Source organism: Callorhinus ursinus, unplaced genomic scaffold (assembly GCF_003265705.2).
Source record: "Callorhinus ursinus isolate GAN/ISIS: 27379988/994484 unplaced genomic scaffold, GSC_fseal_2.0 scaffold24, whole genome shotgun sequence".
In the NCBI taxonomy this organism is placed as follows: domain Eukaryota; kingdom Metazoa; phylum Chordata; class Mammalia; order Carnivora; family Otariidae; genus Callorhinus; species Callorhinus ursinus.
In genome coordinates, this window is record NW_027397086.1 from 21,785,999 (window position 1) to 21,810,018 (window position 24,020).

General features: G+C 46.6%; 1 non-coding gene across 1 annotated transcript; it reads left to right on the top strand.

Annotated features, from left to right (window-relative positions):
* Window positions 1–1,016: 1,016 nt before the first annotated feature.
* Window positions 1,017–1,089, top strand: TRNAK-CUU (transfer RNA lysine (anticodon CUU)). The gene has a single exon. It is a non-coding gene; the product is annotated as a tRNA-Lys (tRNA).
* The last annotated feature ends 22,931 nt before the right edge of the window (window positions 1,090–24,020 follow it).

Consider the following 24,020-nt stretch of genomic DNA (forward strand, 5'->3'; position numbering starts at 1 on the left):
GACCCTGCCTGGAGCACCTTTCCTGCGCCTCCTCCATCTCCTCTCTTCTCTCAAAGTTCAGCTCAAAGCCTCACTTCAGGGAGGAAACATCCACTGCTAAGCCCCAGCTCTGTCGAATCATGGAATTGTGATTTTAGAAAGTTTTTTCATCTCTGAACCACCGCTCCACACCCCTAAAACAGAGGGATCATGCCATGACTACTGAATATTTACTGAGGCCAGGCTTACTTTTTTTACATGCATTCCGCAATTAACACAATGTGGTATCATGTTGTCATTAGGGTCATACGCTCTGGAATTAGATCATCCTGGGCTTGAGGATTAAGTGAGTCAACGTATATAAAAGACTCAGCACAATGCCTGGCACATAGAAAATGTGCAGTAATTTCTAGCTGTGGTTAGTACTCACGCCCTCATAAAGGAGTCACTTATGAAGGAGTCACTATTTTTGTTCCCAGTTTACAGAATAGGAAACTGAGGCGTGCAGAGATTATATAGGTTGCCTGAGGTACACGGTTGAGTTAGGATTTAAACTTTAACAACAAGCCTAAGCCCCCTAATGACTTTCCATAACTACAGTTTGAAGATGAGAGGCTAAAAAGAAAGTATTAAGATCAGAAAGTATTTTCTCCTTTCCTGCCTGTTGAATATTTGGCTAAACTCCTCTGGCTGGTGCTCAAGTGTGTATTTTCTCTCTTTAAAAATGAAAACTTTCGAACAGAGAAGCCTGGCTATTTTTGCATCTGGTACCTTCCTGGTATAGCCAGGGCAGGGCAAAAGGATGCATTTTAAACTGTCACAATGGTTCATTCAGGGAGAACCTCCTTGCTAGGAGTCACTGCTGCTTTCTGTCTTTCTCTCACTTAAAAAAAAAAAAAAGTTTATGAAGCAATAAGCCAACACTATAAACATGTTTTCCAATTCACTACCAGCTGTCTGGTGAATCATAAAGCTCCTGGAAACGAGTGTGAATGAGGACCATCCCAACAGTGAAAAGATTAGGAGGCTTTAGGGGCGCCTGGCTGGCTCAGTCAGTAGAGCGTGTGACTCTTGATCTCAGGGTCGTGAGTTCAAGCCCCACGTTGGGCATGGAGCCTACCAAAAAAAACAAAAAACAATAAAACAAGACTAGGATACTTCAGGTTTTATTTATTTATTTTTTATTTTATTTGCAAGAGAGAGAATGAGAGAGAGAGAGAGAGCACGAGAGGGAAGAGGGTCCGAGGGAGAAGCAGACCGCCCGCCGAGCGGGGAGCCCGACGCGGGACTCGATCCCGGGACTCCAGGATCATGACCTGAGCCGAAGGCAGTCGCTTAACCAACTGAGCCACCCAGGCGCCCAGGAAACTTCAGGTTTTAAAGTGGTACATAAACTGGTAACCAGAAGCCTTCAGACCATTTAGATCTTTTAAAGAATAAACACTCTGCCTGGGGCTTCCCTGGACTTTTCATCCAGGTATTCTAAGCACTTTTCCACAGGATTTGGTGTTTGGGGTGTTTCTGCCCACAGATGGGTGTGGGGGAAACCGTAAAGTGCCTCCTCTCAAAATTCTGACTGTGGCCTCCCTGGAGGACGAGGCTAGGCAGAGGGAGTAGTGAGGACACAGCTGGGAAGAGGAGCGGAGTGGCCCAGAGGGCCGCCGAGAAGCGGACCAAGGCCTGAGGATACACACTTAGGCTCGGCCTCCAGCAGAACTCTCTAGCAACCACACTGTTCAATGGTGCAGAGGGAGCGGGAGGGGGCCCCCAGCTGCTGGGAGAGTGTGAGCAGTCCTTTGAGAGGACTCAGGGGCTGCACCCAGCAGCCTGGCGGTCACATTTCATGAGGCCTTGGTCCACCGGGTGCTGAGACTTTGACCCTATAACTTGATCAGAGCTGGGGTTCTCTGACGGCAAGCTCAGGGCTCCCTGTGCCAAACTTTGCTGCCCCTGAGCTCCCAACTTCCATCTTGCGCACTTGAAGGGGCAAGGATTTTTTTGTTCCTTATTTTTAATTGTGATAAAATACACGCAACCTAAAATGTACCATCTTAACCATGTTGATGTGTCCAGTTCCGCAGCATTAAGGACATTCACATTGTCGTGCGGCCACCACCACCAGCCATCTCCAGAACGTCTTCACCTTATCATACGGACACTCTACACCCATCAGTCATGAACTCCCCATTTCCTGCTCCCTCCCAGCCCCTCATAACCACCATTCCACTTTCTGTTCCTAGGACTTTGACTACTCTAGCTATCCCATACAAGTGGAATTGCAGTCTTTTTCTTTCTTGTGGCTGGCTGATTTTACTGAGCATGATGTCCCCAGGCTCACTCATGTTGTCCCATATGTCAGAATTCCCTTCCTTTTTTAAGGTTGAGTAATCTTTTGCTTATCCACTCATCCTTTGTTGGGCACTTAGGTTGTGCCCATCTCTTGGCTACCATGAATAGTGATGCTATGAACATGGGTGCACAGTATCTGTTTGAGATCTGATTTCAGTTCTTTTAGGTATATACCCAGAACTGGAATTATGGGATCATATGGTAAATCCAGGTTTAATTTTTTGAAGAACCACCATACTGTTTGCCATAACGGCTACACCATTTTATGTTCTTACTAATAGTGCGAAAGTGTTCTAATTACTTCAGATCCTCACGAATACTTGTCATTTTCTATTTTTGTTTGTTTGTTTTTTTATGGTAGCCATCTTAATGGGTGTGAGGTGGTATCTCATTGTGGTTTTGAAGACACGAAGTCTTAGTCATCTCTTGTGCTAGCCCAGGCCCTCCACCAATGGAAGATGGGATTAAACCCGGAGAGATTTTCTTAGGAGAAACACCTGTGAGGGAAAACCCACAGGGAGCGGTGGGAGGATAGGGGAGCTCCGGGGGTGGAAGGGGGAACAGAGAGGTCTGTGGAGTCCTCTCAAGAGGCAGAACAAGGGTGGCTGCAAGTCTGACCCCAAGGGACGGAGACAAGGAAGGAAGTTGGGTAGAAGCATCCTAGACTGCCATGCAGTCTCAGGAAGGTTCAGCAAGGTCATTGGGAAGACCTTGAGCCAGTGTCACCTCGCAGAGGAGTCCAGCGTCTCCCAGGATCAGGGCTGCCCTGGTATGCCTGCCACACTCAGTCAATGGCTAGGAGCAGCCCATGGAAAGTGCAGCCAGTCCCAACACAGTGAAGGGTTTCAGAGCAGCTTGGGGTCAATTATGGTGAATGACTCTTTTCCATCATTGGAAGTTTAAGTTAAATAAGGTCCTACTAGAGTAGGGTGGGCCTCTAATCCAACATGGCTGGCGTTTTTATAAAATGGGGGAATTTGGACACAGACTCACATCCAGGGACAATGCCATATGAACATGAAGACAGAGACAGGTGATGCTCCTACAAGCCAAAGAATGTCAGAGATTGCTAGCAATTGCTAGCAAGACACCAGAAGCAAGGCAAGGGACATGGAACAGATTCTCCCTCAAGGCCCTCGGAAGGAACCAGCCCCACCAACACTTGGATCTCAGACGTCTGGTCTCCAGAACTATGAGACAAGCCATCTCTGTTGTGCAAGCCACTCAGTTTGCCGTATTTTGTATGGCAGCCCTGGGAGATTGATTAGAGAAGAGGAGGAAGAAACAAGGTTATCATGGTAATCATATTGGATACTTATTTTTAAGGAGCTCTACCCTACTATATGATGACATTAGAGAAAATGATGTTACTAGAAAAAAATAACTGCTTATCAGGAGATTATTCTGATGTGGCAATACACAAATGTTTTCAAACAGCCGGTACCTTGTAAAAGGAGGCTCTTGTAAACAGGATATTCCTGTTGGCATGGGACTGCATATTTGCTTAAAAAAACAGTGCCCTGTTTCTGCAACAGTCAACCAACGCAAACAAGGAAATATAGCTGGAGAAATTAGAAAATGCATACATCGTAGAAAATCCCCTGGACATGAATATAGGCAAGGCCAGCTGAAGAGTGACCAAAGATGTCTGGCAAACACAGAAGCTTGCCCTTTGAAATGTTTGACATTTTCCTGGAAAAGTCACACTCAGGTATATTGAAAAGAAAAAGCATAGAATGTCAAAGTGGGAAGGAAGCTTAGAGATAATCTCATCTCTCTACAAAATTTTACTGGTTGAAAGAACTGAGGCCCAGAGAGGGGAAGGGACTTGCCCAAGGTCACACAGCCAGCAAGTGGCTGCTGGGACCCCCAAAGCCAGCTTTTCTGACTCCAGGTCGAGGAGTCCTGCCCTCTCTGCCATCATTTCCTCTTTCTTTTTTCTGCCCCTTGCTCTGTGCCTGGTTCCTAACTAAGTTAAATCCATAGGGGGGAAAAAAGAGCACTTTCACCTGGCACGTGAGCTCTTCTCATCGTTCCCCTTGTTCCCGGATGGTGGCAGGGCTGGCTCAGCGCTTTCACCCACTGACCTGGGAGCTTCAGAGAATTATTCCAAGTTATGACCGTGGAGCGGATGGGCAGGGTGACACCCTTCTCCCCCAGTGCCTGACTTATTGCTCCGGGGGATAAACCCAATGCCCGGCAGAGTCCTCCCTCGCTGGCTCCCTCCAACCCCATAAGGACTTGCAAGAAGACCCTTTACCTTGTTGCAACTGGGAAGGAGGGTTTGGCAGGCAACTACATCACAGCGTTCAGCACTTACAACACAACACGCTCCCAACACACACAGCCACAAAGCCCCTGGAGGAAAGAGGCAAGCTCCTAAAGAGTCTAGACATGGGGAAATGTGGAGTGGTAGAAAGAGAATGGGCTTCACCTTTGGGTTTGCTTCTGGCTCTGTCCTACCCTAGGCAGGTTCCCAGAACCCCGAGCTTCCACTGCAGCATCTAACCACAGGCTGTCAGGAGGATTTGAGGAGATGATGCTTACTGCTGACTGCCGGATGAGTGCTTGTTCGTGTTGCTATTTTTATAGGAACTGCTGCTTGTCGCGGTTTCTGATGACTTCCCACTGCCGGGACCCTGGCTACCAATAAGACGAAGGCTAGTGGGATCTGACAGGCTGGTTGTGACAGCCTCCTACCTCACCCCTCTGCCTCCTTTCTCTCTTCCCCACTCCACCTGCCCTCTGAAGTAATCTTGCTGAAGTGCCAATCTGCTCACGTTCTTCCCTCCGCGAGAAAACCTCCTTTGGCTGCCCTTCATTTCCGGGATCAAGTCCAAACTCCAAGGCTTGGCACCCGAGTCCATCATCATTGGCACCTGGCAACCCACCATGCCCGAGCCTCACAGATTTGCTCTTCACTCTCTAAACATCTGTTGCTTTTCACCCCTCCGGTCCCTGCACAGCTTCCCCGGCCTCCTGGCATGCCCTTTCTCCTCTTCTTGATCTAGCTCAGTGGTTCTCAAAGTCTGGTCCCTGGATGACAAGCAGCTGCATCACCAGGGAGCCCGCTGAGTAGGCCAATGTTTGTGTCTTACCCTTGACCTCCTGAATCAGAAACACAGGATATGGGGACCAGCAGCCTGAGTTTTAACAAGTCCTCCAGGGGATTCGGATGCATGCCTAAGTTTGAGAACCACTGTCTAGTGAAAATGTACTCAGCTGAGTTCAGGTGTTGCTTTTTTTTTTTTTTAAGATTTTATTTATTTATTTGAGAGAGATAGAGCACAAGCAGGGAGGAGCAGCAGAGGGAGAGGGAGAAGAGGGAGAAGCAGGCTCCCCGCTAAGCAGGGAGCCTGACACGGGGCTCGATCCCAGAACCCCGAGATCACGACCTGAGCCGAAAGCAGATTTTTAACCAACTGAGCTACCCAGGTCCCTGCCAGTTTTTTTTTTTTTTTTTTTTAAATTTTGGTGAAATACACAGAACATGAAATTGACCATCTTAACCATTTCTAAGCGTCCAGTGGTGTCAAGTATTCTCACTTTGTGACAGTTTTCATGGGAAAAAAAAGGATGATTCAAATTACTCGAAAACAAGCAAAATTGGCAATCCAAAAATGATTCATCACATCCACACTGAGATTTGGAACTCCCCAAGAGGCATGCTTGCCCCACTTGGAGCATAAGAATCACAGCTAACATTTGCTGAATGCTTACTAGGTCCTGGGGAACCAGACTAAGTGCTTTCAAACATATTTTACTCAATATAGGCACCAACTCTAGGAAGCAGATATTACTACTATCTCCACATCACAAAAGAAGACACTAATGCACAGAGAAACAGAATAGCTTGCTAAGGAGCCGTGGATCCCTGGATTCAGATTCCAGAGCTGCCCCAAGTTTAGGTCCTAGCTTTCTAGAGATAGCATCGCTCAGGGGAATAATGGTTCCTTCTGCCTCCCAGGTCTATTCTCCATTAGCTGGCCTTTTCATCGGTGCCATAAATAGCCCACACAGTCTTCTCCTCCATCAGGGCCATCTCGCTGTCATCCAGGCTCAGCCTCTGCTCAGTCCCATGGAGTCACAGTCCCTTACTTGAGACCAGACCAGGGCTGGGGTCCTCCATGTGCTTTGGTGCCTCTGTGGTCTAAGACGATTTGCTTCTTTTGCTCAGTTTCAGTTTTCTCACTTGGAAAATGGGAATAATCCAGGGTCACAATCTCCTACCTCAAAACCCTCTGGGCCAGGTGTCGCAGTATTCAGCATTTTTCAGACTTTAGACAGACAACACACATCCATACAGTGTATTACATAACACCCCGCTGGAGTCTGAGAGGCACGCCCAAATTGAACACGTGACTATTTTTTGCAGCAAAAGTATAAATATTCGCATGGAGTGGGATGGAGACGCATGTTCTTTCAAATTAACTTTTACCACCGGAGATGTGACAAAAGTGTTTTCGTTTTGAGGGGGCTCTCTGGAATTTGGAATTGAGATTATGGATTTGGACCTGCCCCAGAAGCTTACCGCAAGGACCCCACACCCTCGAAGTACACGCAAGCGCTCTTGAGTGCAGGCTTGGCCACTGGAGGAACAGAGGTACACAGCATGAGGCAGGCGCCCTGTCCAAACCCAACACTCCCCACAGACCCCTTCCAAACTGTCTTCTTTGGTTTTCCTGTTCATGACCCACCTCCTGCATGGGCTCTTCTCAGCCCCAGACTTGCTTTTTCATCTCCCGAACTGGACTCTCTCCAGACATGTACCGTCAATGGGTCTCTTCCTCCACCTTGGAAATGTCCAACTGTAGGCCCATCTGTGAGCTGGCCTTTGTCTTTGTACGAGGGCCGTTTGAAGGAAGCTACTCGTAAAGTTGAGTGCTTTCTTACAAAAGCATGGTCACAAGCAACCCAGGTCTTACTAGAAATATGAACACAACCGCCCCACCCTGCCAGAAAGCCCACCCCAAACAGCCTTTCTCTGCCTGACACTCGTCGGAGGGAGGGGACCCCAGAGGTGGTGAAGCAGCTGGGCTAGTCTCTTAGTCCTCTAGGGATCAGCCAACTCCAGGTCCCTCTAGGGTCTAGCACTTCCCGGTAGTCAGGGTGTTACCACACGGTGTTGCCAGAACACCACTGGCTTGCACAGAGATGTGGGGAGGGCAGAGGGTAGGCCTTCACGGTGCCTTCACATCAGCTCCTGGAGCGCTGTGGTTGGTTGCCATTATGATGATATTGCACCACAGAATGGGAAAGCCTCGCCCCTGGTCTGAGCCATTACTATGTGGGTCCTATTCTGGCCACAGACACCACGTGGCTAGTCAGGCCTCTGCTGTTATTCCAGGCCCAGGGATGAAAACATCCGAACAGTGGAATCTTTTTTGTTCCTGGCTCCAGCTTGGAATGCAGACTTTGGATTCACCGTTGTTTGTCTCCACCTATGACCACGCCAAACAGAAGGGCCTTCTGACGCCCGTCTACTCTCCCTCCTCCTGAGGCTGGCCTGTTCTCCGTGGCCCCCAAGCCACCATCTTGGCCGGGGCCCAAGACCCAGAAAATCAAGGAACCTAGGCCACCACTGGGGACACGTCCGGCTAGGTTAGGGGTGAGGCTGGCGGAAGGAACATCGGGATGGGAAGTGGGATCTCTGCTGGGCTAGCCAGCATGGGGTCCACGTAGGGAAGGAGGGAAGGCCACGCCGCCTCAGGGACTGGGGAGCAGCCAGAGGGGCCTTATCAGCTTGTGTCCCTCGTGGCGGCCGCAGGTCCCAGCTTACTTATTGCTACTTAGCTGGTTTTGGTGAGGCCTGGAGGGAGAAGGCTTCTTCAGAAGAATGCAGACCTGTCCGTACCCGAAAGCCAAAACCGAGTCCAAGGGGCGGGGCTGGGCGGCTGGCGGAGAAGCCCCACCTCACCTGGGCGGACACTGGCATCTGGAATGAGGTCTGGCCCAGTGGGTCCCTGGAGGTGGCTCCAGGCCCAGGGCCAGCCACACTGCTTTCCCATGTGAGCAGGGGTTGGCCTCCCCCAAACCAGACTGGGGTGGGGGGCAGAGAAGGAGCCTCCCAGGAGAGGAAACCTGGGGCTTTCCCCTCTGTGTGCACCGACCTGCACCAGGACACAGCTGCTCCAAAGAGGCAGACTGGGCCTTTGGCAGGGATTCTCGGGATTAGTCCTGAGATGTTCAGAATCCTTAGAACCCCTCAGTTCTGATCCCTGGCTTGAAGCACTCCCTAAGCTCCTGTCACCACCCACCGACCTGTCCAATACTAGCTACTAGGTACCTGTGGCATTGAGCACCCGAGCTGTGCTCCTAATCCATACCAGATGTCAGAGACTTGGTACGAATGAGAGAATGTAAATATCTTATTAATAATTTTTGGGGGGGGGCACCTAGGTGGTTCAGTGGGTTGAGCTCTGGACTCTCGATTTTAGTTCAGGTCATGATCTCAGGGTCTTGAGATCTAGCCCCCAGTCGGCTCCTTGCTCAGCACAGAGTCTGCTTGGGGATTCTCTCTTCCTCTCCTTCTGCCCCTCCCCCACTTGCATTTTTTTTCTCTCTCAAATAAATAAATCTTCTAAAAAATATTTCTTTTGGCTATTGAGTTAAACAGCATATATTAAAATTAATTTTACCTGTTTCTTTTCATGTTTTAAGAATGCAGCTACTAGAAAATTTACACACATGGCTCGCATTTAATTTGTTGGGAGCACAGTATGCCAAGCTTCCTTCTGGCCCCGGGGTCTTTGTACTTGTCCTTCTCTTTGCCTGGAGTGCTTTCCTCTTAGCATGACTTTCTTCTTTCTTTATCCAGATCTCAATTTCAATTTTCCAGATCTGACTACTAAAGGGTCCCCTCCACCTCCCTTTCATCCGATGAAGATAATCCAATTTTACTGTCTTCATAACACTCAATATTCTTATATATATATATATCCTGTTCACGGCTGCCCCCCCCCCCCCCGCCCAGCCCAAGTCTCTCTCATCCTTAGAGGGTAAACTCCTTGAGAGCTGAGACCTTGAACATGCTGGTCACTGTGGTCTCCCTGGTGCCCACAGTCAATATTTGCTGAATGAATGTTGAGGCACCCCTCTGATGTGGATACAGGGATCCTTTGAGTGCTTTCATTTGCCTTCAAAATTCTAAGTCAACAAAAGTCAAAATTCTAGTCTCTGTGCTTGACGTGGACATTCTCATGGATCCTTTGTTTTGCCTTTTCTGCTCCCTTGTCCTGGGATATGGGAAAGCCAATGTGGATTTGTATGACTGTAATAGTCCATTCTTTTGCTGGTTTGCAACTGAGCCTCAAGGGTGAGGGTTCAGTCTTTAGACACCAAAGGTTCTGGTCTTGGTTCTGCCAATCAGTCCTGTGACTCTGGCCTGGTCACTGCCTTCTTGGAGCTTTGGCATCCTTGAAGTGCTGATCTTGAGGGGTTCTTCTCGCCCAAAGGTGAGAATTTGGCTGTTTGGACTTAGGCAACCACCAAGGGCAGTTCACCCTGTTTTGAACTCCAAAGTCACTTGGCTGGTATGGCAGGGTCTCCATTAACCAACTAGCCAGAGTGCTTGGGGCAAGAGGTGTCCTTAACTTCCTGGCTAAGGGTCAACTAACTAGAACCTCCTTCCTGAAAATATGAATAGCGTATGAATCCATTTCCCAGCTCTAGAAGGTCATGGCATTGAATACAATGACATATTCTTAGAAAGGATAGTAAGGTGGCATTGCTGTTTTCTTCTCAAACTTAAAATGGAGTGCTGGGGCTGAGTCAGAGAGACGCTTCGGGGGTCCCCCGCTCTGTTAAGCACAACTGTGTGACTTTAGGCCAGGCAAGGCCTTAACCTTCAGGGTATCTGTGTCCCTGTGGGGAAAATGGGGGTGATATTACCCAGCTTCCAGGGAAGATGTGAAATGAAAGTGGGTAACACATGGAGAGTGCTTAGCACAGTGTCTGTGTTAGCATTGTTTGCAATGTTTCTGGCCACTGCAATGCACTGAGCCACATATGTCATCAAAGGTGGGCAAGTGCCATGGGCCCTGGGAGACCCCCACCACTCCCGGGCCTGGGCTTCCTCTCAGGTAAGATGAGGCTGCGGCTTAGTCTCTGATTTTCACACCAGAGCCCAAGCTGCCGGTCTTGGGACGTCTTGGGGTCTTTTCATCTGTCAAGCTTGTGTCTCGGCCTGGCTCCAGAAGGCTGAGCCCTCCGGACTGGCTCCTTCCAGGGACCTCCCCAGGTTCTGGCTTCCAGCCCAGCCCAACTGCTGTTCTCAACCCTTCTGCTTGCAGCCCTGGTGAGTGCATTGGCCCCCACCCTGGAAAAGCGGTCCTGTGACGCCCTCTGGAGGACGCAGTCTTCCTTCCGCCTCCAGGTGCTCAACCCTGAATCCTGGGCCCCAGGCATCTGACCCTGGCCTCTGCTGGAGAAACCAGAAAAAAAAAAAAGAAAGTTAGGCCTGCAAATGCATGCCGACTGGCATGCCCGTATTCTTTGTAATCTTGCGTCTCTTTAATCTTGCCCCTGCAGGGGCTCCTCTCTGGGCTCCTCGCCCCCAAACTCTCCCACTAATGCCCTCCTAGTCTGCCCACCAGCCCCTGCTTAAAATCCTCAAGGCTTCTTGGGGCCAAGCTCCCCACAGAACAGCCAAGACCCCCTGGGGTGGCAACTCCCAGCGTTTCTAGGCTCCTTTCTCTCAGGGACCCACTCTCCAGGACTGACTCATCAATCAGGTACTGGAGATGCGGCTACAAAAAGCTTTCTTTCCAGAGCCTCCCTTTCTGTATAGGTGTACATTCTCCAAAAATTCTAAAACAAGAAGGCTGCCAAGTTTACAACATGTGAAATGAAATGTCTGCAAACTGTGACATTCTGTCGGCTGTCTTTGCAGCTGGTCTCAACTGTTAGACAGCTATATATTACTCATATTTAATATGCAATGTGGGTGAATTTTCATATGCACGATGTGATGTGGGGGTGGGGCCATGGAAAATAACAGTGCCTGGGGCCGCCAAGGTCTAAAGCCATGCCTGCCCTTCACACCCTCCGCTGCAGCCACTCCAAGACACTTGCTGTCCCTCCCACTCACTTTCCCTAGATTCCAGGCCTCGGCACCTGCCGTTCCCCTGCTCTGGATGCTCTCTCTTTTCCTTCCCCACCCTTCACCTTCTCCACCTTGCTTGGCTAATTCTGATGAATTTCTCAATAGACATCTCAGGATCCACTCCTCAGCACCTATGTTATAGTGTCTTCTCACTGAATGGCTGGTGGATGGCCAAGGAGAAGGGTGAGAGATGGATGGGTGGATGGATGGAAAGTTCTACCATCAGGACAGTGTAGGAAGGGAGTTCCACAATCTGGTGTCCGAATTTCCTCTTGGACGTCTCTGCCAACTAGCAGTGTAGGCTCTGCTGGGTGTCTTCAGAGGGCAGAAAACTTCAGGTTCGTCTGCTCAGTGTGTGATATTGGCCATGCTGCTCTCCTTCTCTAAGCCTGTCTTTTCCTCTGTAAAAGGGTTTCATGATCCCTAGACCATAGATCACATGGGGTTGAATAAGACAAGTTGTATAAACTGTAAAGTCATTCTGACATCTGAGTTTTTATTATTGCCCTGGTAAAAATTCTATTCAGCCGCTATAAGAAGCTTCTTCCTTAAGTTGATTTAAAACTTTCTTCCCCATACTCTACCTGCTCACTCGCCACTCTGTTCTCTGGAGTCCCACTTGCTGAGGATGGCCAGCCCACTTCGGTGGCAAGTGTGGTCAGGGCGCTGATGCAGAGGGGGGAAGAAGAGAAAAGAGCACTGCCCATTTCCTTGAACTAATGACCCTCTCCTTGTCTGAGCACTGGATGTCCCCACTGGACCAAAGGCACCAAAGAACCAGCCTCAGAGTTTAGTGACATCTTGGAGCTGCAATCAGCAATCTCCAGAATGTGGCTAACTCTAGATAATAGGACAATACTTGCAAGGGAAAAACAAACAAATTGCAAGAGGAAGAAAAAGGCGGGGAAGGAAACTTTATTATTTATTTATTTTAAAGACTGATTTATTTATATGAGAGAGAGAGCCTGCGCGTGCATGCAGGGGTGAGAAGCAGAGGGGGAGGGAGAGGAGAGAGAGAATCTCAAGGAGACTCTGCACTTTACGGAGCTTGACACGGGGCTCAGTCCCACAACCATGAGATCATGACCTGAGCTGAAATCAAGAGTCGGATGCCGAGCTGACTGAGCGATCCAGGTGCCCCTGGAGAAGGAAACTTTAGACTGAAAAGATATAGCAACCAAGTGCTATATGTGGATTTTGTTTGTATCCTGATTGGAAAAAAAACAACTATTTAAAACAATAATGATACAATCAGGAAAAGGTAAACACTGACTGTCAATAAAAAATAATAAAATTATTTTTATTTTTTAGGTGTGATTATGGTTTTGTATGCATATGTGTGTTTATTCTTATCTTTTGGAGATATCTACTGAAATATTTATCCATGAAATGATTTGAGATTCGTTCAAAATGATCCTATATGTACAGGGAGTGGCAGGTAGGGAATGTAGAGATGACATAAATTTGTCCCTGAAGTGATACCGCCCAGAGCTGGGTCCTTGAAGGTTTATCATACATACCATTCCTTCTAGTTTTGTGTGTGTTTGAGATTTCCCCTAATAAATACTTTTTTTTAAAACTTCAGGAACTGTTCTGATTCCTGTAGATGCCTTGAATGCATTCACACCAGAATGACTAGAGAATCCTTTGAGAGTGCTGGATGTAAAGAGTCACCATCCTGAGGAGGTTCGGGCATGGTTGTTGGGGGTGGGGGGCAGAAAGGCGGATATGTGCTTGAGCACCGTGTTAGTCCACCCCAGTGTCTGGCCCTGGACAGGCCACCACTCTTGATCTCCTGCAATGTGCCAGCCACAGTCCTAAGCACCCTCCATTCTGTTGTCTCGATTCATCTTGTAGGGAGTTTGTTTTCCTCACAGGTGAGAAAACTGATGGTCAGGGGATTCACATAACTTGCCCCAATTCACAAAATTCAAAAGTGTCCAAATTCTACCAGCATGGCAGGGAGACAAAAAGGAAACGGAATAGCAAAAGGGAGGAGAAAACAACAACAAAAAAGACATGGGAATCCACGAACAGTGCAATCACCCCAGGAAAGCAGTGAAGAAACTCCCAGACAACAGTGGGCTTGAAGACGCAAGACCAGATTGGTGCAGAATGAAAAATCCCCAAAGTGAGCTTTCTGGAAACACCTGAAGGAACGAACACATGATTACATACAGAGTTTGGAAACACTTGATGTCATATTTCTTGCAAAGAGTATAAGAAATAATGAATTTAAAAGTTAGGGGGAGAAAAACCCTGTAAATGTTCTAGAATAAAATATGAGATAACATGTTTTTTTAAATCGCAGCTAGAAAGGCACATGTTCACAAAACCAAAATATCATTTCTTTTTTTTAAAAAAGGGGGGGTTGATAGATTCAATGATATGAAAACTAATTTCTCCCCCTCCATGGCCAAAATTAACATACCAAAATCAAAACCCAAGTTGTACACTGGAAAAATTATTTGAACACATAAATCAATAAATAGCTAATTTTAGTAATATATATAATGTAAACGTTTTTAAAATTTAATAAGAAGGAGACTGATGATCCAATAGAAAAGTGAGCAAAGAACTTGGATAGACAATTCACAGAAAAGGAAAATGTGCTTAGAAGCATATGAAAAGGTGCTTGCCCTTTCCCATAAGAGAAATGCTAATTAAAACTACAGTGAGACACTCCGAGATTCACACTAAAGCATTTGATAATACCCCTGCTGGAAATGCTGTGGGGCATGCAAGAAGCACTCTTACGCATTGTTGTAGTGAGTGTCAGTTGCCCCAGACTCCGTAGATGCTCCTGCAATGACATCTACCAAAATTAAGAGTGCATATGCCCTTTAACCTAAAAACTCCACTTGTAGGAATTTACCCCATAGATACACTCAAACATGCACAAAACAATTACATATATAAGTATTCATCACACCTCGGTTATAACAGAGAAAGCTTGGAAATGACAAATCTCCATAGAGAAAACTTGCTGACTAGAGGATGGTCATCTGTACACTGGAATAAAATGCAGCTATGTTAAAAAAACAAAGGAAGGGGTTAAATGTGCTGATATCAGATTATTTTCAAGATTAAAATAATTTTTGGGGGCGCCTGGGTGGCTCAGTCGTTAAGCATCTGCCTGTGGCTCAGGTCATGCTTTCAGGGTCCCGGGATCGAGCCCCGCATCGAGCCCCGCATCGAGCTCCCTGCTCAGCAGGGAGCCTGCTTCTCCCTCCCCCACACCCCCTGCTTGTGTTCCCTCTCTCGCTGTGTCTCTCTGTCAAATAAATAAATAAAATCTTAAAAAAAAAGATTAAAAGAATTTTTTTAAAGCAGGAGAAAAAGGATACAGGAAGGAGGCCAGTGTGGGTACTCTGCAGAGGTGAAAGGTACATCATCTTCATTATCGGCCTTTTTGTACTTGAAACATTTTATTCCATGTGTAAATGTTACCTTTTATAAAATTAAGCAATTAAATTGAAAAGGCATCCTGAAGCCACAGGAAAATTTTTTAAAACTCTAAGAGACAGGAAATGACATCAAAGAGATCACTAGCTTAGCATCAGGCAATATTTATATAGCCACTATATTGTAAGAGCTCCTTATTGATTTTTTTTAAATATATTTTTTAACTTTATTTTTTTAATGAGATCAATTCACATATCATAAAAGTTACTCCTTTAAAGGGTCCAATTCAGGGGTTTTTAGTACATTCACAATGTTCTGCAACTATCACCACTATCTAATTCCAGAACATTTTCATCACCCCCCCAAAAAACTCTGCACTAATTAGTAGTTGCTCCCCAATCCCTTTTCTTCAGCCTCTGGGAACCACTCCTCTACTCTCTGTCCCTGTGGGTTTACCTATGCTGGGCATTTTCTGTAAGTGGAATCATCCAAAATGTGCTTGGAGTCTCTGATGTCAGGGAAGGTCTGGGCCCCTTTTAAAGGGTCTATTTGAGCCGAAGGCAGATGCCCGACGACAAAAAAAAAAAAAAAAAAAAAAAAGTACTTATTAGATTAGGCCAAGGCCATCTAAGAAATTATCCTTTTTGACTAACTCAAAGTCAACTGATTAGGGACCTTAATTACATCTGTCAGCCCCTGTTACCTTGGCCATGTAATATGAAGTAATTAAGGAGGGCTACCCTCTATCGGCTTTACCATATTCTATAGGCTGGAAGCAGGTCACAGGCCCTACCCATACGCAAGGAGTTGGGGATTCTAGAGGGCAGAACTCCAGGGGGGAGGAGATCATGGGTGGGTCTTAGAATTCCAGCCACACTCTTCCTGTCAAAGATAGGCTGTGGTCAGAATTTCTATACTTGCACATTTACAACGTAGCATGTCAGTGAGGATCAATAAGCTCCTTGGAACCCTCAATTTTTATATACGTAAGAACAGGTACTTAGTGCCTTGGACCTGAGCCAAGGAAACCGTGGTTCTGATCCCGGGTTCACCATGAACTCATTGCCGCAATTTAGATGAATTCTTTCCTCTCTCTGAGCTGACTTTCTTATCTGATTATGGGGACGGTTGAGAGTCATGCCTGCCTCTCAGAGTTGGCGGGAGGATTTCGGGTGAGAACTCTCATAAACACGCACTCCCCACTCTGCGCCCCCCCGACCACGCTGGAACTCACACCCACCCTCTTAACCACAGAGTGGTCTCAGCCCACATGCCCCTCTCCCAGAGCCACCGGACAGGCCTCTACAGTCACACTCGTTCCCTCAAAACCACCCAAGAGCCTCGGCTCTCCCGTCCCAGCCACCCAGCCGGCCTCCCCCATCCCTGGGCAGTGGGCATGCCAGCCATAGGCAGTTCCGCCTCTGCATTAACACGGGCATGTGGATTTAACATATGGCTGTTTCCTAAGAAGGAGGGAGAAAAAGCAAAAGAGAAAACCATGACCTTCTACGGGAAAATGAGCACAGCATACACCTGTCACGTTGAATGCGAATTCCTGCCCTCCTGACAGCCACCAGAACAGGAACAAAGAGCTGCACTCAGCCCCACTAAAGGTATCATTAGCTTGTATTCCCTCTGGATTTATGATGACGGTGGGTTCGGAGTGGCACAGAACCAGGTTTAACGCCTGCTGTAAAACTTTGTTCACATGAGTCCATCCATTAAAACGTGGCTGGAGCACCAGATGAAAGCCCAGGGCCTTTGGGGGCGATTCTGGCTTCCTCTGTCCCACCACAGGGCCAGCACAGTGGCCTTCTCTGCCCCGAGTAACGCCCATCTCCCTTTTTCACTTTTTAAAAAAGGTATAGTAAAATACATATAACAATTACCTTTTTAACCATTGTCAAATGTGCAGTCCAGTGGCATTAAGTTCATTCACACTGTTGTGCAACCATCATAAATATCCATCTCCAGAACGTTTTCATCTTCCCAAACTGAAACTTAGTACCCATTAAACAGTAAGTCCCCCTTACTCCCTCCCTCCAGTCCCTGCTACTCACTTTTGGACTTTCTGTCTCTATGAATGTGTTCAAGGTATGTAGTATAAGTGGGATCGTACAATATTTGTCCTTCTGTGTCTGTTTTTTTTTTAAAGATTTTATTTCTTTATTTGAGAGAGAGAAAATGAGAGAGAGCATGAGAGGGAAGAGGGTCAGAGGGAGAAGCAGACTCCCTGCTGAGCAGGGAGCCCGATGCGGGACTCGATCCTGGGACTCCAGGATCATGACCTGAGCCGAAGGCAGTCGCTTAACCAACTGAGGCACCCAGGTGCCCCTCTTCTGTGTCTGGTTAATTTCTCTTAGCATAATGCCTTCCAGGTTCATTCATGTCGTAGCAGGTTCCGAATTTCCTTTCTTTTTAGGCTATAGAATATTCCATTGCGTGTATAGACCACATTTCGTTGATCCATTATCTGTTGATTGACATCTATATTCCTTCTACCTTTTGGCCATTGCTGTGAACATGGTATACAAAACACTGGGGTACAAATATCTGTTGGAGTCTCTGCTTTCAATTCATTTGGAAATATGCACAGAGGTGGAATTTCTGGGTCATATGGTAATTCTACGTTTAGTTTTTTGAGGAGCAGCCTACGGTTTTCCCCAGATGCTCTCCTGTTGTATGTTCCCACCAGCAAGGCACAAGGGTTCCCATTTCTCCACATCCTTGCCAACACTTACTATTTTCTGCTTTTGTTTGTTTGTTTTGTTTGTTTGTTGTTGTTTATCATGGCCATCCTCGTGGGCATGAAGTCCTATCTCATTGAAGTTTGGATTGGGTTTCTAACACCCCTCTTGACCCAATCAAAATCTGGTCCCTCTGCTCTGATTGAGCCTCGTCTCTAGGGGCAGCATGTCCCCTGGGCTTGTTCTGTGAGGGACCCGGGCCATCCTTGAGATACCAGGTCACCGCTCGCCCAGAGACCCTGCACGTCTACGAGCAGCACGTCCCTCCTCGGCCAATTCACCGCAGTACCCAAGTCCCGGTCTTGTCTTGGCCGGCGTGGATCAGAGGCTCCTGCCAGATGTGGGAATGCCGCAGCCAGAGCCTTCATGGGCCTGCCTCACTTGGAGCCAGGCATCTGTCTAGAGGTGGAGGGGCTAGCAGCCGCCAAGGCTTCAGGGCTCAGCCTCTGAGGAAACGGGAAGACTCAGCCCTGCAGAGCAATGCCCTCGGAGTGCTATTTTCATTGGGCTGTCATTACACCCTTTGGAGCTGAGATGGAACACTTGGATGAATTTCCCTCATGCTCTGAGCCCACGAGAATTTATGTTGGTCAGATGTGATACATTATGGAGCCCTGTTTGGGGACATGGAGTCTTCCAGAGGATATTTTTGGTAAATTTGATGTATCCCTGATACACAGTTGCTTCGAAACCGCAATTTGTATGAGGTATACAGTGACTGTACTTTTCGAACCTGAAATCAGAAGACTAAGTCTGGCAAGAATGAGTGCATTTATAGGAATACAACACATTTAAAATTGGAACTCTACCACCAAAACCCAGAGGTATGGACTCCTTGGAAAGGCATGACATACTAACGAAGCTTGCAAACAGAATGTGATTCAGGGTGATTGATTTCTCCACATTCACAGTCTTGATCTCAGGAACATCCTTCTGCATAGAGCAGGAATTGTATTTTTCATTTGATTTCAAGAACCCAAACAAAACATAAGTAAACTCTCACTAGAAAAAAAATTAAATTAATACTAATAAAGCCAGTGTATTCATTGACTGTTATCTCCAATGGGCATCTCATTTCAGCAGTAATCACTGCTGTAAGTTTGATGCATTGTCTTCTTGAGCCTTTTCTATCAGTTTACAGACATGTATCTATTTGTAAATATGTTATTTGGATTTTAAACATAAATTGCATTGCATTTTTATATTAGCTTGCAACTCAACTATTTTCACTTAATATATGTTAGAGATTTCTAAAAGTCTGAACATACAGTGCTATCTTATTATTACGATTATTGATTTTATGGCTGCATAGTACTCTATGAAGTGGAGGTCCATGGCTGACTTAGCCATCCCAGGAAGTAGGCATTCATATGATTCATTAGTATAACAAATGCTGTAATGAATATTTAATGATGCTACTTAGGACACATGTGAAAATGTTTCCTTAGGACAAATGTTCAAAAGTGATATTCAAAAATGAAGGCATTTTCTAGAAAGTCAACTTACCTGTTGGGAGTGCGTTTTACCTTGGTCCTGGCTGAAAATGAACTGTTTACACACAAGAGAGACCCCACTGAATGGAGCACTGGTGGTGAACCCTAATGCCCATAGGGACCAGGTATCAGATATAAATGAGGTAAGCCAGATGAGTCAAGAGTGGTGAGGAACGTGGTGAACAGCAGAACAGCTATGCCCCCGTATCTGGAATAGCCTCTACACAGCTCCAGCTAACTCTTGGCATATGGGAATGAAAACTTGGTATTGATAGATATTCCATAAGAACCTGGATTTTTATTTTTTGTTATTTTTTTTTTAGATTATTTATTTATTTGTCAGAGAGAGCACGCACACAAGCAGGGGGAGTAGCAGACAGAGGGAGAAGCAGGCTCCCCGCTGAGCAAGGATCCCATTGCAGGACTCGATCTCAGGACCCCAGGATCATGACCTGAGCAGAAGCAGATGCTTAACCGACTAAGCCACCAGGCATCTCAAGAACCCGGATTTTTAAAATGTGAAATCTCCTCATTTTTCAATGTTGTCACTAATTCCACTTATAAAAAACACTGTGAGGTAAAAGACAAAACAAAACAAAAACCAAAAACCAAAAACCCCAAAACCCACACCTGCCAACAGATTCAGTGCTCTGTGGGCTGGCTGCCCAGCATCTGACCTCTAGGGAGTGGGCACCACGGGGAATGGCTACTCTGGACCCAATTTTGACCAGTGGGGAGGGATTGCCTCGTGCAAGGGAAAGAGCAAGCGGCTTTGGCACAGAGTGACTCTCCTCCAGGGATCCAGGGAGGAGTGTGCCAATCAGACTGTCCATGGCTCAGAATTCAGAAACCACGCTCAAACACTTCAGAAAAGGCTCCAGTCAGGTTCCTGGGAGGAAGCTCCCCACTTCAAAGAGTATGCAGAGAGAGGCTGGCTCTCCACCCGGCAGGGATATTGCTGCTGAGATTTTGGCCTTAGGTGCAGCTGGACCAGAAGACAAAGTTCTGCCCAGTCTGGAGTTGACGATTTAGATATAATTTGAACTGTTCCTTAATGAAACCTTACTGGGTGTGAGAGAAAGAGATAAGACCTACGTTTGCAGAGCACCTACTAAGTGCAGCCCAGGCTGTGGGAGCACCTTCACGGACGTCATCAAAGCCAGGCTTCCCAACAGCTCTGAGAGGTAGGCATTAACCTCTTCATTTTGCTGATGAAGAAAATGAGACAGAGAAGCTAAATGACTCACCCAAGGTCATGTGGCCAGCAGGTGGTGGGGTTGAATACTGGTCCTTGTTAAAAATTTCGTACTCTTCCCACTGTGGTTCTTTACACCCATGAGGTCTCTATTTTACTTGTACCATACCAGAAAGAGTTTAAGATGATGTAACCAGCCCATCCAGGGCACAGTGCCCCATCACGTACAAAGCGCTTCTAGATTCACTATCACAATGTTCCCAGTGAACTCTGTTGAGAGCCTCAGCATCACCTGCCTGCATCTCTGTTATCCAGAAACATTTCCTCCTTACTGTCAGTCCGCAAAATGAGGGAGGCTTACCTGCCGACACGGGTGCCATTTCTTCTTCTGCGCCAGAGCAAAGATCATCTCAAAGCTGGTTCTCAGATGCCCTGACCGTAGAGAGGTGACAATTGTGCTTTTAGTTTTTAGTTTTAAGGGATATCCCTGCTTTGATTTTGTGAGCCCTCTGTTGCTGCAGATTGAAGCGCTCAATTCTTTAGGAGACTGTTGGCTGCAGGTAACAGAAATCCAATCACAGAGGTTTAACCATGAAGGGGTTTCATTGTCTTCACATAGCACCTGATGTGGAGGAAGGACAAAGGTAAAAACCGTAAGCGGGTTAAGCCAATTATTTTTATCAGGAAAACAAACAGTCAATTCCCTGGAAGCCCCACCCACTCGCTCTCATACGTGAGAACCCGAGAAATGGAATTCGTTTTAGCTGGCACATCGCTACCCCTTATAGGGGTTTGTTAGTAAGTAAATAGGGAAACCTGATGGATACTGGGTAGGCTCCTGCAGTGTCCACCATATTAGACACGTTTTATCAGATGATGACGTATTTGCTTACAAAATACATTTTGAACTTCAGCTATCGTCCAGGGTCATGTACGCTTGAAAACTGAAGCAATCTATGGGTCCAACCTGACCGCGGAATCCACAGAATATAAAGGGCGATGGGGTTAGCCACTCTGGGGCACTACTACAGAGGTGAGGGGTGCGGGCATAAAGTAGGGCTTTGTTCAGAGGCAGGTGCAGATGGTAATTTCCACCCATGAGACCTACATTCTGGTGCAGCGTTCTGCTGCCTGGCAGGGTCCCCTCTCTGAAACAAGGTCCCGCTCTCCTTTCTGACTTTTTATTTTTCAAAAATATTTTTATTGTAACAAAGAACACAAATACAGGAAACCACACAAATCAAATTATGGTCTACTGACTTGTAGTAAGATGAACCCAGCCTGGGTCAAGGAAAGAGCTTTGTCATGACACCTCCCCTACCTATCCCCGTAAAAAAAGATCACTTCTGGGAATTTATTTATTTATTTAGTGGTACCATCCCCATGTGCATCCCAAGATTGAGTTCAGTCTAGCTCACTTTAAAAATTTGACGTGTCTTTTCAGTATGTTCTCACCTAGATGCTTCTCCTCCAGCTCTTTCATGTCATTGCAACTCATGAGTGGATGAACCAGACTTTTTGGCCCCAGAGTTTCCACGGTCAGTTTTGCTGACTGCACATTCTTGGTGTACTTATCTGTATTTCCTGGAAATTTATAGCTGGATCCAGACAGGGGATCAAGCATAATCTTTTTGGCAGGATTATCAGTGATATTTGTTAAGACTATAGGAGGCACGCCATATCTGGTTTCTCTTTTTGTGATCTTAGAAGTCAGTGATATCCACATTTTCTTTCAGTGTTAAAGGAGACATGCAGAATCTGTAGTGACCAAAGCTTCTTACATCTTCCTGTCTCCTTTCTCCCAGGGGATGCTGGGCTCCTAACCCCTGATGTTTGGGAATGTCTTTGTGCAAAAGGATGGGCTCCCATGCTTCTTCTGGAGATTTCTGAGGCCCCTGTGTGGGTGAGGTGGGCTTAGGATGGATGCCCACCTCCCAGGTCTACTCAGGTCTTATCAGGTGAGGGAGGAATCCGCCAGCTTCTGTCACTGCACACGTGAGGTGTCAGGAGTCATGCAATGCCGGGCAGTGGAACACATGTGGGGAATGGGGGGGGCGCTGTAAACTGTGGGTGGTGTCAAAGATGGTTGCAGCTGTTTTATATGGCTGTGCCCCAACACACCTGAGTCTTCTGACACTGAGCACTGGTTAAGAAAACCACACTCACCGCCTACGCTAGGGCCATTTCACCAGCAAAGCCCTCTGATACTGGGTTAAACCCAGTGAAGACCAAGGGCTCACTCCTCCCCTTGCCCTGACAGCACCCAGCCATGACGGAGCCCTGAAACATTGGCACTCGGGGCAGGACAGAGGGATGGCGGTGGAAATGGGAGCTAGACAGGCCAGCCATATCCTTTTCCCTTGCACAGGTCATATTCTCCCGCTTTCCTGGTCCCCGTGGCTAGGAAAGGATGAGAATAAGGCCCTCCAGGGCACTGAATCGGAGGGGAGGAGCAGGGAAGCAATCTGGAGAGAGACCACGCAAAGAGTCGGCTCCGGGGGACCTGTGAACCATGCTTGAGATGGTGTTCCTGAAGTTGGATGAATATTTACCACCCTTCCTCATTGTGAGAGAATTAGCAGCTCCTCTGGGGGCCCAGTTCTGTTCTGTGGTGTCGTTCTAGGAACCATTTCCAAAGACTCAGCCCAGAGCCTGTCCTTCAGCCCTGTCAATTATTGTTTTCAGCACTGAATTCTCTGTATCATATTGCTTTTGCTTTTTTTAAAAGATGTATTTATTTATTTTTTTAGGGAGAGAGAGAGAGAGTGCACATGAGCATGAGTGGGAGGGGCAGAAGGAGAGGGAGAGAGAAGCTCAAGCAGACTCTTTGCTAAAGAAGCTACATTTTCTTTAGGAAAAAAAATTTTCTCTTTCCTGATCCTGAAATTCTACTTTGAATTGTGCATATATTCCAAAGGAATCATAATCTATTCAGCCAAGCATGTAGAACAGAAATGTCAAATCCACTTTGTTCTTGTTGCCATTACCTATCCTGCACTCATGACAGACATTACTAATCAATCATGTACTCTTTTTCCCCCAAGGCCAGATGTGGCTTTATCTATCTCCAGACAGCACTTCAAGCAACCACTTCTAACTGATTAGCTAGAAAAGCAAGAGTAATACTGTTGGGCTATGTCTGCCCTAGAACAAAGATGAGTTCAAAAGTGCTATATAATGTTTGAAGTCCTTCTTTCTTTCTTCTTTCTTTTTAACAATTTTTTACTCACTGCCTGTTATGTGCAAGGCTCTGAGTTATATGCATTAGAGGAATGCAAATATGATTTTATCTTATTTTTTTAAAGATTTTATTTTTAAGTAATCTCTACACCCAACGTGGGTCTCAAACTCACAACCTCGAGATCATGAGTCTCATGCTTCACCAACTAGGCCAGCCAGGAACCCCATAGAGGAACATAAATATTATTTTATTTTATTTTATTTTATTTTATTTTATTTTATTTTATTTTATTTTATTTTATTTTTCTTTAAAGATTTTATTTATTTGACAAAGAGGGAGAGACAGTGAGAGCAAGAACACAAGCAGGGGGAGTGGGAGAGGGAGAAGCAGGCTTCCCACTGAGCAAGGAGCCTGATGTGGGGCTCGATCCCAGGACCCTGGGATCATGACCTGAGCCGAAGGCAGACGCTTAATGAATGAGCCACCCAGGTGCCCCACAAATATTATTTTAATATGGATTCAGCCTCAGGAAACCTCTAGACCACTGGGAGGGAAGTCATGTACAGTA